Below are 15121 nucleotides of genomic sequence, written 5' to 3'. Positions count from 1 at the left end.
GTATATATATATATATATGTATTTATGTATATATATATTTGTATGTGTATATATATATATATGTGTATGTATATATATATATGTATGTATGTGTATATAGATGTATACATATATGTATATACATATATATGTGTGTGTGTGTATGTATGTATGTATATGTGTGTGTGTGTATATATATATATATATATATATATATATATATATAGTCAATTCAAAAGAAATGAATCATAAAATTAATTGAAAACAAGCGGACGTGCACAAGGTTGATGGTTGTTGAAAAGAGAGAGTTTGATGTTTCGAGCATAACTCTTTGTGAGAAAGGGAAAAGTCTAAAGAAGGAAAAGAAATCACCAATAGCATGTGTGTGGTTACATTATATATGTATATATACATGTGTGTGTTGGTGTCATTCAGGGTCCAATGATGACAAAGTCTGTATTTGCAGCAATGAGAGCACATGTGACTCCGCAGTCCAAACCTGGAACCAAACAAGCACCTGCAGATGTTACAGCAATAGTCAGTTGATTGGATTGAGGCAGATGCTTCCCTGTGGCGTCTTTCTTTTGCAGAATTTAGATGGTGTTCGTTGGTCATTTTCAAAGGTATCTGCTGCTCATGAGTTGAGAGACCTCCACACTTGACTGTCTGTAGCAGAGGCTTCAAGTTCATGTGGACTAATGCCGCTCCATTTGCAGTTTCTTTTCAGAGTGTCTTTGTACCTCAGTTTAGGCTTCCCTTGGTTATGTGAGCTCACCATACAACTGCTGTCCTCAGCAACATTGACTCAATGTACACATGCACACACATATGTGCATATATATATATGTATATGTTTGTATATATATATATATATATATGTGTATGTATGTATGTATATATGTATGTGTTTTTATGTATATATATATCTCACTAAATGTTTTTAATCTCATTTTTATTAAGGAACATTGTATATTTTGGCCATTATTTCAAATAAACTGTGATACATAAATAATTTGTTATATTGTTTGCTTACTTTTCTTCATTTTGTCATTAGCATCATGATGATTAATTGGTTTTCTGTTAAAAAGTATGAGAGAAAGTTACTAACCATTGTTTAATTTGTAGCTCCTAATCTTTGACTAAAATATTTTTAGAATAGAAAGCGTCATGGTTATGAACGTTTCAGAAAGGGTCAGAGCTCAACTAATTAGGAAGAGAGTTAACCCAGATGAGATACAGTTTTGTTTAGTATCAAGGTGAAGCACTACAGATCCTATCTTCCCAGAAAGGCAACTGCAGGAGAAGCATTTAGCAAAAAATAAACTGCTGTAACTGGCATTTGTTGACATGGAGAAGGCCTTTGTCAGGGTCCTTCGTTCTCTCATCTGTTAATCAATGTGGAAGCTAGATGAGTGGTTGGTGAGAGCTATCCAAGCCTTGTATAGGAATGCTGTAAGGTAAAAGTCAACAGTGAGTATAGCAATGAATTTAGTGTGCAGGTAGGTGTTCACCAAGGATCAGTTCTTAGCTCCCTCTTGTTCATTATATTCCTCCAGGCCATGACAAAGGAATTTAAGCACCTTTGGGTGCTCCTTTATGCTGATGACCTTGTTTTTATAACTGAATCTCTACTAGAATTAGAGAAGAAAGTTTAGGTGTGGAAGCAAGGATGGGAATTTAAGGGCCTTATAGTTAATTTAGCAAAGACCAAAGTACTAGTAAGCAGGGAAGCAGACAAATTACTAATCCCATCAGGGAAATGGCTCTGCCCAGTAGGTAAAAAAAGGTGTAAGTAGAAATTCCCAAATTGGGACAACTCAACACCATGAAAATTGATTAATAAATAATTTATTTGTTTTATAACATTATCAGAAATTTATAAAAAGATTATAGATTAATACATGGCTTGAATTAAAAAAAAAAAAGCAGAACTTTTAAAATTCGAAATATTATCAGAAATTTATAAAAAGATTAATCTTTTACAAGAGGATGTTGCTCGGGGAAGACTGGACAAATAACCATGCTGAAGCAGCAAAGAAAAGACTCCAAACAGAGCTGGGAATGGAGCACCCCACAATATGGAGATTCATAAATGGGCTACATAAGGTGCAAAGAAACTGAGATGCAATTTTTGAGCAACTGATTGGAGGTCATCCCCTTCCCCCTAAACTGAAGAAGTATATGAAGGCAGATGATAGAATTCTGCATATTGTTTCATCTTTTTCAGAATGATCTCCTACAATATTTGAAGGGAATTGCATACAACTTTCAGTAAATTTCTCATTTAAATTTTAGCCTTGTATTAAAACTGTATAGTTTCTCAATTACTTTTATTTGAATTTTAAAATTTATGTCATGTATTAAATTAGTCTTTTATAAATACCTGATAATGTTATAAAATGAATAAATTATTTATTAATCACTTTTCCTGGTGTTGAGTCAAGTTGAGTTGTCCTGCACACAGAAATTCCATATGTAAGCTATGAACACATAAGGGATGCAGTGGAATCACAGGAAGATTAATAGAATAAGTAGTTTTTGTGTGTAGCAGTGAAACATGGGCCATAACTGCTGAGGACATGCATAGGCTTGAAAGAAATGAAGCTAGTATGATTCGCTGGATGTGTAATGTCAGTGTGCTTACACAACAGAGTGTAAGAGAGACGACTGCACTGGTATGGTCATGTGTTATAAATGGATGACGACAGCTGTGTGAGGAAGTGCCACTCCCTAACTGTGGAAGAGGTAGATCCAGGAAGACATAGGATGAGGTGAAGCATGACCTTCAAACATTGGGTGTCACAGAGGCAATGACAGGAGACCGAGACCTTTGGAGATATGCTGTGATTGAGAAGACTCGACAACTAAAGTGAGATCGCAGCCATGCATGTCCAGCCCAGCTAAGATGCGTCAGGTGATATGATATGCTTGAGAAGACCTGTTGAGTCAAGTAAATCCAATATCGTAGATGTGGTCAGTGCCCCCTGACTGACTCCCATGTTGGTGGCACGTAAAAAGCACGATTTGAACATGGTCAATTCCAGGCCCCACAACCTATACCTGCCCCCTCCCCCACCTCCTATACTGGAAATCTCTTATACCAGAAATCCCTATATAGCTCTGCCTTGCTTCTGTACCAGAAGACTTGCATGGCTCCCTCCACCACCAATTATCACACTACTGCATGCACCAAAAAGAGATGTGTTATTTAATAAATTAACAACTTTTTCACTCTATATATAATGGACAAACCAATAGCGGCTCATTTACTTAATTTAGACATTGACCTATTTATGCTTGCAGCAATAACAGTTATATTTACAATGCTCATAACACTTACATTTACAATGTTTATATTACACTCACCTCCGATAGGGGCAACGATTTTAACATGTTTGAATGTAGGTTAAAGTGAGAACAACTGATGTGACATGTCTGTTACCAAACAATCATTGAAACCTTCTTTTTAGGTGCTGAATACCATATCTTCTTCCCATGTTACTGCACATGTCCCTTTCAGAGTTAGCACTGTCAATGTAGGCAAATTGAAAGGTAGGTCTAGCAAGATTGTTGAGATGCTTGAATGGAAGCATGTTGATGTAAGTTGCATTCAAGAGATAAGGTGGAGCAGAGCTTCAGCTGGGTTCCCCACAAGCAAGACACATAGGTATAAAATCTTCTCGGAAGATAACAGGAACGGGGTAGGTGGTATGGAAATACTTCTTGCAGAGAAATAGGTAGATAAGGTCATAGAGGTAGTCAGATTGTGTGATAGAGTACTTAAGCTCAGGTTACTCTTGCAGAATAGTATAGCGACAATTATCTCTGCCTATGCCCCACAAACAGGCCTACCAAATGAACATAAGGACCACTTTTATGATATTCTTCTGTAGGCTACCTCAAAGACAAGTGACAACAATCTCATCTTTGTGGCTGGGAATTTCAACGGGTATATCGGACAGCAGCCTGGTATCTTCCATGGTGTACATGGGGGCCATGGAATTGGTTCCTGAAACGAAGAGGGAACAAGGCTACTGGAGTTCTATTATGCAATAACCTATTGATGTACAACACCAACTTCAGGAAGCCAGCCAGCTACCTGATAACCTGCCAGTTGGGTGACTGTGCTAGCAAGATGGATTACATTCTCACCAGACAGTGGGATGTATGGTTGCTCGTAAATACAAAAATACTCCCTGGTGAAGAATGTACCCCACCAGCATAGACTAGTCATTAGTGATTTTAAACTCGAGGCCAGAAGGATGTCAAGAAGCAGACCAATCTGGAAAAGAAGGATTTGGAAGTTTAAAGACCCTTCATATAGTCAGAGATTTAGGGACATCTTAATTGAGAAATTTGATGAGAGGGAGGAGGAACTACAGACTTGCGACATAGAGGGCAACTGGGAATTCCTGCGGCATAGCTTGCTGAGTGCCACAGACCAAATCTGTGGCTGGTGCAAAGTCCCGTCCAGACCTAGGGTAACATAGTGGTGGAACAGTGTGGTAGACAAGGCCATTAGAGCAAAGAAACAGGTCTGGAAGAGTGGGGGTAGCAGGGAACTGTATCAGATAGTCAGAAGGGAAGTTAGGAGACAGGTATATCTAGCCAAGAGAGAAGCAGAAAAGTTTGCCTATGTTCAGTGATGTGAGGACCAAAGAACTGAAGTGTTTTGGATTGCAAGACGTGTGAGAGAAAATCGTGATGTCATAGGAGAGAAATGTGTCCACATGGATAATGGTGCATTTGCATTTAATGATTCTGTAAAGAAAGAGGCTTGGAAATGCCATTATGAAAGACTACTGAATGGGAGGAAGAGAGTCTGCCAAATGTTGACCCAACTTCAAGAAGCCATCCAGCCACCTGATAAACTACCAATCAGGTGCCTATGCTAGCCAGATCAATTACATTCTCACCAGACAGCATGAAGAATGCATCCCCCGGCATAGGCTAGTCATTAGTGACTTTAGATTCCAGGCTAGAAGGATGCCAGAAAGCAGACCAATCATATATTTTTGATGTTGATGAAATTTTAACCATTACACACAAATAAAGTAAAATTTCTTCTTAGAAGTTACAAAGACCCCTTCATGGGCACTTCACACCCACAATTTAGTCATTTTTCCTAAGCAAAGACGAATACAGTTGTACTATTGGAAGCTATAGGGTCACCCGAACATAACAGATGAGCATTATTTGTAATTCAACGGTACAACAGTGTAAGACTATCCTTTCAGATATACTTACATTGTGATTTCTGCAATGTGGTGCATAAATTGTCAAGTAAATGAGACGCATCTTTGCCTCCACTGATTCACTTGCAAAGTGTTGAGTAAAATTATTTCGTTGCAGACCTCCTTTGAGTCTTTTTATTATCACTGGGACACACATAGTCCCCAGTTGGTAACATTGATTTCAAGGCCTTCCCAGGTCGATGTTCGTGTGTTTACATCCCTGTAACTTACAGAATAAGCACTAGGCTTACAAAAAATAAGTCCTGGAGTCAATTTCTTTGACTAAAATCATTTAAGGTGGTGCTGCAGCATGGCCACGACTGAAACAAGTAAGAGAATAAAAGTATATATAGGCGCACACACAGATTGTAAGCCAGATAAACAAAGTTAGACTTTGATAAAGAAAATAATTTTATGTAATGTCTTGCCTTGACGGTTGCTTCAAGATGGCCATAACTTACATAACTATATTCATAAATAAGATATGCATGAAATTCTTAAAGTTAAGCCTCCCTTTCTAAGAGTAGAGTGACAAATAGTGTTAAGCGCAGGGATACACCAACACCAACTCTGTTCGCATTGTACTTTACTATGCCATTCTTGATGGCTTTTGAAGATTGCTTACATAAAGTTCACATCAGATACTGAACAAGTAGGATGTTGAATATAAGATGGGCTGCTGCCAAAACAAAGTTATTCTCATTACAAATATGAGAATTCCTGTATGTTGATGACTGACCTTGATACTCACTCCCAGTGACATGCAGCATTTTATGGACTCCTCAACAGCATGCAGTGTACTAGGTCTAACAATTAGCCTGAAAAAAAAAAGAAGTCATAAGGAACCAACCTGTATCAGGTAAAGCTTACTCTGAGCCAAACATGTATATGGACAGAAATTGCAGGTGTGGATAGATTCATGTATTTTGGCAGTACTGTGAACATGGACAAATACTCTTGAAGTTGAAATCTCCCTCTGAAACAAGAAAGCCAGTGATGCATTTGGAAAATTGTATAGACATTTATGGCCTCAGCATGGAATTTTAACCAAGACAAAGCTGAAGGTCTGCAATATTTTGTCTTCATTGTTACATGAAGTTGAAACTTGGGTTACTTACCTGAGATGTAAAGAGGCAGGAGTGATTTCACCAACAGTGTCTCCATCATATACTGTGTACCATGTCAAAGCTATCCATTGCTCTAAATCCTTAAAATGTCATGTCTCATATTCCATCTATGTTCAACACTGAATGAATGTATGTATTCATTTGCAATGATACCTTATGAGCTCCACTACAGCTCATATTCAGGCCCATTTAAAATACTCAGTAAAAACTCAAGAACTTCTGGATATGAATGAGAAAACAAACACATTCATTGATCAACTGGAGGCTCAGCTAGAAGACAGAACAACACCAACCTGTCTAACTAGACCCGTTCAACATCAACACATCCTTGCACTGATGCCTCCATTTCTTCTCCAATGGTGACAAGTAAATTTGGCCAGTGCCACTGGCCTGCCAGATATGTGCAGTTCTTAAATTAAAATACAAGATTTCAAATTTGTTATTTCTTACTTTGTTCATTGATTTTTAGCTATCTCCTTGAAAGGTAACAGGAAGCCCAGCCAAAGATTTGAAACCTGAATTCCCAGTCCATTGGTAATATTTTTTATTACAAAGGTGGCAAGCTGGCAGAAACATTAGCACGCCGGGCGAAATGCTTAGCGGTATTTCGTCTGCTGTTATGCTCTGAGTTCAAACTCCGCTGAGGTCGACTTTGCCTTTCATCCTTTCGGGGTCAATAAATTAAGAACCAGTTACGCACTGGGGTCAATGTAATCGACTTAATCCTTTTGTCTGTCTTTGTTTGTCCCCTCTATGTTTAGCCCCTTGTGGGCAATAAAGAAATAAGAAATGTTAGCACGCTGGGTGAAATGCTTAGCGGTATGTCGTCTGTTTTTATGTTCTGAGTTCAAATTCTGCCAAGGTTGACTTTGCCTTTCATCCTTTTGGGGTCGATAAATTACGTGCCAGTTGTGTACTGGGGTTGATCTAATCGCCGCCTCCCTCCCCCAAAATTTTGGGCCCTATACCTAGAGTAGAAAAGAATATTTTTTTGTCACAATTCATGGACCTCAACTTTTAATGTTTGCTTTTACTATTTGTTCTTGCAAGGAAACAAATTTTTTTTATTTTTATCAATGTAGTCAGTCATTCAAGACTGTCTATCTTTGGCTGAAATTTACTTCAAGGCCCTTCAATTCTGTTTTGCTTGTCTGAAATTTCTTCCCTAAATCTACAGGTTTTGTTAGAACTAAATCATCAATTTGGGTGAGTTCTCAAAGAAAATTTTAATTTTTTTCCCCACATAAAAATGTAAATTCCTCTCAAGTAAGTGCACTAATTTTTTATATACCTCACATAAAAAATTATGTGTTTCTTCTCCCACTTTTCTTTCTATACCTTTACTTTTTCTTTTTCGCATAAATATTTAAATCCATCTCCGAAGTATGTTAACAATAATTTTTCTCTGAATAATGGAATGTATACATTAGTACATTGAAATGCTAAATAATTAATAGTTATTTTAGTATATAATATCAAACTATCTTTCTTTTTTATTTCCCAAATCATTTATGTTTTTTTCCCCTTCAAAAATCTATTTCATCTCTCAATTTGTCTTCAATACCCTTAACAGCCCATATTATAATTAAACAACTACTACTTTTTGACCCTTAACACATAAGTCTATTTTTCAAGTACATTATAGTACTTTTGCAAGATTTTATTAGATGATATCTCCCCACATGAACTCGGCATCCTAATAAATTATTCTTTTGTACTCTAGGTACAAGGTCCAAAGTTTTTGGGGAGGGGGCCAGTCAATTCGATTGACCCCAGTATGCAACCCCGAAAGGATGAAAGGCAAAATTGACCTCGGTGGAATTTGAATTCTGAACGTAAAGACAGATGAAATACCGCTTAGCATTTCACCTGGCGTGCTAATGTTTCTACCTGCTCGATGCCTTATCCTAATAAATTTTTGTTTACGTGATTTGAATATTTGAAAATACGGTCTTCATCTTAGTTATTTTGATGTTCACCACTAGAAAATAAACATCACTCCCTGATGATATCCGGACATAATGTAGGGTTATTTTACATCTAATATCGCTTGAATGGTCATGATCGAAACCTAATGGCTAGATTGAAACATGTGTAAGATTCTTTAATGTTTATTTCTTTTGTTGATTCGGTTCCTTTACATCTTAAATCTATTATTATTTTTTATCAGGATACAAATAAAATTAACCTAGTATCCACCATATTTCTTCTCTATTTTCTTTTATTACTTTATGTATATATAGTCGCAGGAGTGGCTGTGTGGTAAGTAGCTTGCTTACCAACCACATGGTTCCGGGTTCATTCCCACTGCGTGGCACCTTGGGCAAGTATCTTCTACTATAGCCTCGGGCCGACCAAAGCCTTGTGAGTGGATTTGGTAGACGGAAACTGAAAGAAGCCTGTCGTATATATGTATATATATATATATATATATATATATGTATGTCTGTGTATGTGTGTCTGTGTTTGTACCCCCAACATCGCTTGACAACCGGTGGTGGTATGTTTATGTCCCCGTAACTTAGCGGTTCGGCAAAAGAGACCGATAGAATAAGTACTAGGCATCCAAAGAATAAATTCTGGGGTTGATTTACTCGACTAAAGGCGATGCTCCAGCATGGCCACAGTCAAATGACTGAAACAAGTAAAAGAGTAAAAGAGTAAGAGTATATATATACATACAAACACACACACTCATTCATTTAAGAAACACGATTTGAATGTAAGATATAAGTTTCATAATTTCAGGCTCAAAATAAACATAGCTGTTCTCTGAGAAAAAAACAAGAGAGAACAAATTACCTTTTCCCAGAAACCAGCCATTTTTTATTTTGAGCCTGAAAGATTGCACAATAGCAGGTAATACTAGCTTATTCAACTATTGTACTTATCAGAGCATTTAATCGTAGGTCATGTTTAAATTCTGTGTTTATTAAATATTTATCCCTTGCTAGATAGAATATTTTTTTGTCGATCCCTATAACAGAACAGTGTATTTATGCATATATATCTTCTTTTACTTGTTTCAGTCATTTGACTGCGGCCATGTTGGAGCACTGCCTTAAAGGGTGTTAGTTGAAGAAATTGACACCAAGGACTTATTCTTTGTAAGCCTAGTACTTATTCTATCGGTCTCTTTTGCTGAACTACTAAATTACAGGGATGTAAACACACCAGCATTGGTCGTCAACAATGGCAGGGGTACAAACACACACAAATATACACGACAGGCTTCTTCCAGTTTCCGTGTACCAAATCCATTCACAAAGCTTTGGTTGGCCCAAGGCTATAGTAGAAGACACTTGCCCCCAAGATGCCATGCAGTTGGACTTAACCTGGAACCATGTGGTTAGAAAGCAAGCTTCTTACCACACATGTACCTCTATATATATATATAAGCACAGGTGTGGCAAGCTTGCTTTCTAACCAAATGGTTCCAGGTTTAGTCCCATTGCATGGCACCTTGGTCAAGTGTCTTCTAATAACTTCATGTCAACCAAGCCTTGTGAGTGGATATGGTAGACGGAAACTGAAAGAAGCCCATTGTATGTGTGTGTATAAATATATATATTATGAGTGAGTGAGTGGACAAACGAAAGAAGGGCACTCAACACATTTATTGGGAGTTACATGTATAGATCAAAACAGTTTGATTCAAATTCGTTGGTACTCTGAGAGTTTCAAGTATGATGCTAATCTTCAGCCATTTTGAATTTGAATGAAAAGAGATGATTGCTATTACCATAAGGTGGACTGCAATTGGTGTCATAGCTTGATGTTGGTATAACTGTATATCAATGACGACAGTTAGTTGGAAAACACTGCATGGTGAACAGGAAATTGGTCAGGTCTTTGGAGGGGAAGTATGAAGGGGCAGGGTGCACAAGTATATTGTTGTATGTGGGTGTGTGGACATGCTCATATGGTTTTGTGTGCATGTCTGTATTGATGCGAGCGTGCGCATCTGTACATGGGCACCCACATCCACACACCTATACATATAGACATGCGTGTGCATGCACACACACTCATGCATACACATATCCACACGTAACAAGCATTGCGGGTTGGTATGTGTTGGGAATTGGTAATTGGCAGTCCTGCTCATGGGGTTGGTTGTTGATAGTGACCTTGGTGCAGAGTAGCAACTGGTATATCCCGGCCGTCGGCTGTCAGAGGCTTGAAATTTGCCAGAAGGGCATACCGTTGGTGACAGCAATAAAATAAACCATATTTCTTGATGGATACCGTGGCTTGTTGGAGGATATACGTTTTTCATAGAGGCAGAGCTGGCAGTTGGGGGCGCTGGATGAATATGGTGGTGCTCTGTCACCATATACTTGCGCATACCGCCTCTTCCTACTTCCCCTCCAACAACCTGATTATTTTCCTGTCCACCACGTGGTCAATTTCCTGTTCACCATGCAGTGTTTTCCAATTAACTGTCATCACTGATATATGAGTATACCACTACGGGATCTTCCTTGACCAATTGCAGCCAATCTTACAGTAACAACAATTAACTTCTTTCATTCAAATTCAAAATGATTGAAGATTAGCATCATGTTTGAAACTCTCGGACCACCAACGAATTTGAACCACACTGTTTTGATCCAAATATATATAAATGTTAGATTCAGAGATTGAGGTGTAGGAAGAAAGTTAGCTTCCAGCAATCCCTAGTGAATATATAAAAAACAACTTTCAGGAACAATAGTAGTTTATTGAGAAGGAAGGTTGTGGACTTTTTTTTTTTTATCGAAGAATAATAAGCTAAAAAGAGTTCTTTTTATGGTAGGCGACCAGGGTTGCTGAGTGTGTGAATAAGAATACAAGAGTTAGGGAATGGAGTATGGAAAAACCAGGCTGCACATATTTCATAGCGAGTGGAACCTCATAAGTGGTAAAATCCAAGTGAGGTATATACCTCACTTGGTACTGAAGAGTAACTGGTGCGATACACCTTACTTGGATTTTACCACTTTTGAGGTTCCACTTGCTATGAAACATATGTAGCTCGGATTTTCCATACTCCACTTCATAACTTTTGTATATATATGTATGTATGTATCTGTGTGTGGCTTTGTGTTTGTTTGTTACCCCATCACTGCTTGACAACTGGTGTTGGTGTGTTTACATCCCTGTAACTTAGCAGTTTAGCAAAAGAGACCAATAAAATAATAGGTTTTCAAAAATAAGTCCTGGAGTTAATTTGTTTGACTAAAAACCCTTCAAGATGGTGTTCCGGCATGGCTGCAGTCAAATGACTGAAACAAGTAAAAGAATAGCAGAATACACACATGCAAATACAAAATGTGATTAATGTTAATCTATGCACTATTGACTACATTTGTGTCCTTTGTGTCTGTGGTATGTTTTATGTCACTGAGTGCTGATCGTTCTTGATGTTCTCTAATGTTGCTGGTAACAAAGGAAACAATGAATTTTATAGTTATTGCTTTTTGTCATTTTGGAGCCACATTTCTAGGTCATTGACATAATTACGACTGTCTAGTGAATGCTAGGAGGATGTGTGGTGTCATGTACATATGGGATTATGTCTATGCCTATGCCTTATGGAAATATATGAGGGTACAGGTTTAAAACGGTAAGCAAAAGAACAGATCCTTACTCTTTACTTGTTTCAGTCATTTGACTGCGGCCATGCTGGAGCACCGCCTTTAGTCAAGCAAATCGACCCCAGGACTTATTCTTTGTAAGCCTAGTACTTATTCTATCGGTCTCTTTTTGCTGAACCACTAAGTTACGGGGACGTAAACACACCAGCATCGGTTGTCAAGCGATGTTGGGGGACAAACACAGACACACAGACATATATATATATACACGACGGGCTTCTTTCAGTTTCTGTTTACCAAATCCACTCACAAGGCTTTGGTCAGCTCAAGGCTATAGTAGAAGACACTTGCCCAAGGTGCCAAGCAGTGGGAAACCGGGAACCATGTGGTTGGTAAGCACGCTACTTACCACACAGCCACTCCTGCGCCTTGAAAACATTCAAGAAATTGCAAATTCTGGATTTGTTATTTTTTATATTATATATACTTGATGCCCTGAGAAAAAGTTTGCTGGGCAGCAATTTGTGTTTGCTTTTAAGGTGTTGAGTGTTTTATAAGTAAGAATGGAGCTTTACTGTGTAGAAGCCCATAACATGTGTGTGTATACACACACACACACACTCATGCATGTTTAAGTGCCTGTGCTTGTCTTCCACCACCACTTGACAACTGGTGCTGGTTTATGTCCGGTAACTTAGTGGTTTGGCATAGGAGACTGACAAAATAAGTACTAGACTTAACATAAGTATGAGGTTAATTGTTCAGCGAAAGTTTTTAAGACAGTGCCCCAGCAGGGTCACAGTCCAATGACTGAAAGTAAAAGGTTAAAGATAAAAGATAGATACATTAAACAAAATCTCAATGAGTGCATCAACAACTACGAAACAAATGTCATCTTTGGTTTATCAACAATCATCTTATAGTAAAATATGCTGACATTTCAGTCATTTTCCCTCCTTAGTATATTTTGCATATGCTCTTGTGTTTAACTAAGATATAGCTCTATTTATTATTTAAAAAATTATACTTGCTATTAATCATGAGGTAAGCCTTTCTTTTGTGTGTTTATGAAAACAGTATGTCACTAGAGTCTAATTTATTCTAATTAAGAATTACCAAACCCCCAGTCATTTATTATTTTACTTTTGAAGAAGATAATGAAATACATTATTCCCAGACAAGTATAGTTGTGTGGTTAAGAAGTTTGCTCTTGTAGTCATGTGGTCTTCGATCTCATGGGTGACACCATGGACAAGTGTTTTCTACTATCAGTTTGTAAATGAAATTGACAGAGAGAAACTACACAGCAAGTAAGGTCAATGAAGTGGTACCTTGAAGAAAAGATATTTTATAATTATTTAATTCATGTCCTTTTATGCTAAGATGGACTTAGCTATTCAATAAAAGAAATACCAGATAATTTCCTAAGGAGCTGTGGTGAATATTGATCAACTAAAACCTTTGAATCCAATGTGTCAGCATGGCTTCAGTCATAAAGCATAAAGAGAGGAACCAAAAAGTGTTCTGAATTTGAATCCCATTTGGGTTGACTTTGCCTCCATCACTGTTATATGTAAAATAGGATCCAGTCATGTCCTAAATAAAGTGAACTCAAATAACTATGTCACCTCTATAATAAATATGTTACCTTCTGTTCATCTGAGAAATTATTTTCTTTTTAAATGCAAAAAAAAAAAAAAAAAAAAAAAAAACCCAATATGTTTGGTATATAGTGATTTTATTTCAAAGTTATTTTATTTTATTTTCATTATTGAAAAAAAAAAGACTTATATAAATAGATGACTGAATGAAAGAGAAGGACTAATGTGAAGTCTTGGCATCCCACTTCTCCAACATACTGAGAGAGAGAGAGAGAGAGAGGAAAGAGAGAAAGTGAGCCAGAGAGTAAAGAGGAAATGAAAGAAAGAGAAAGAAAGGAGAGGTCTTAGGAATATGCTGGTTTTTCCAGCATTTCAAGAAACAAAAACATATTCGTAATATTCTTAGACTTAACCATTTTCATGAGGAAACCTCACAGTTCTTTTCACCTCCTTTGGCTAACTGTCAAAAGCCAAAAGTTGGCAAAGGGCCATATGAAATAAAAATTCAAGGCAGACTGGTTAAGCAAGAGTAGAGTAAACTAGAAGTTTTTTTAATCTAGATATTAACTTATTAAACTTTGCACCAGCCACATATAGTAATTTGCAATGATCAAGAACCAAATGTCACAAGTGGCTGCAGAAATAAGAGAATGAGAAGAGGTGAAAAACAGAACCCAGCCTTTGAAATGACAGGGGTGCCAGTCACATATGAGCACATGCAAATGTGCCATTGTATTTGTGCATATGCACACAGACATATGCAAGTAATTTCATGCTATTAAAAAAATGTAGGAAAAAGAACCAGCAGAAGAAGAGATACAAAGCAGAAATTGAAGTAGAGAGTAGTCGTGAATAATGAAAAAATAACAAATAAGCTATTCTGTCCAATATTCTGCAGCCAATGAAGAAAATGGAAAGGCAATAAAGCTGGGAGTAAGTATGTTAAGAAATCTTTAAGGGTATGACATGAAGTGTGGTGAAATATGATTCTGAGGAAGGAGCAGAAAGCAGAGACACTGCAGATATGAACAGTACTAAAACTGCATTGCTACAGGTTGATAACTAATCAACCAGCTTTTTGGAGGGCAGTTGCTTGAAGTATTCCTGTACATAACTTGCTAGAAGGAAAGAGTTACTGTAAAAAAAGAAAAAGGAACTATTAGACACTAAGGTACTTAGATAAGTAATGAAGAGTAATATTTCTCTAAAACCTGCTAGACATTTTGAAATAGCTTCACAGCCAACCATCTTCCAAGGAAACACAAGAGCAGCAGCAAACAATACATAACAAATGTTGAATATATGTCACTTGTTTATATTACACATTTTATTCTACACATATATGAAATAAATAAAAATAAATTAGTCAATAATATGAAGTTATATTGATCAATAACAAGGAAAAAATGAAGGCCAGATTCAATATATGTATATCTATATATATTTATATATATATACACGTATATAGGTGTATATGTATAAATATATATACACGTATATATATATCTATATATATCCATATATAGGTGTATATGTATAAATATATATACACGTATATATATATATATATATATATATATATATATATATATATATATATA

The sequence above is a fragment of the Octopus bimaculoides genome, chromosome 5, assembly GCF_001194135.2.
Source record: "Octopus bimaculoides isolate UCB-OBI-ISO-001 chromosome 5, ASM119413v2, whole genome shotgun sequence".
NCBI classification, from domain to species: domain Eukaryota; kingdom Metazoa; phylum Mollusca; class Cephalopoda; order Octopoda; family Octopodidae; genus Octopus; species Octopus bimaculoides.
Note: the sequence above shows the minus strand (reverse complement) of the source record.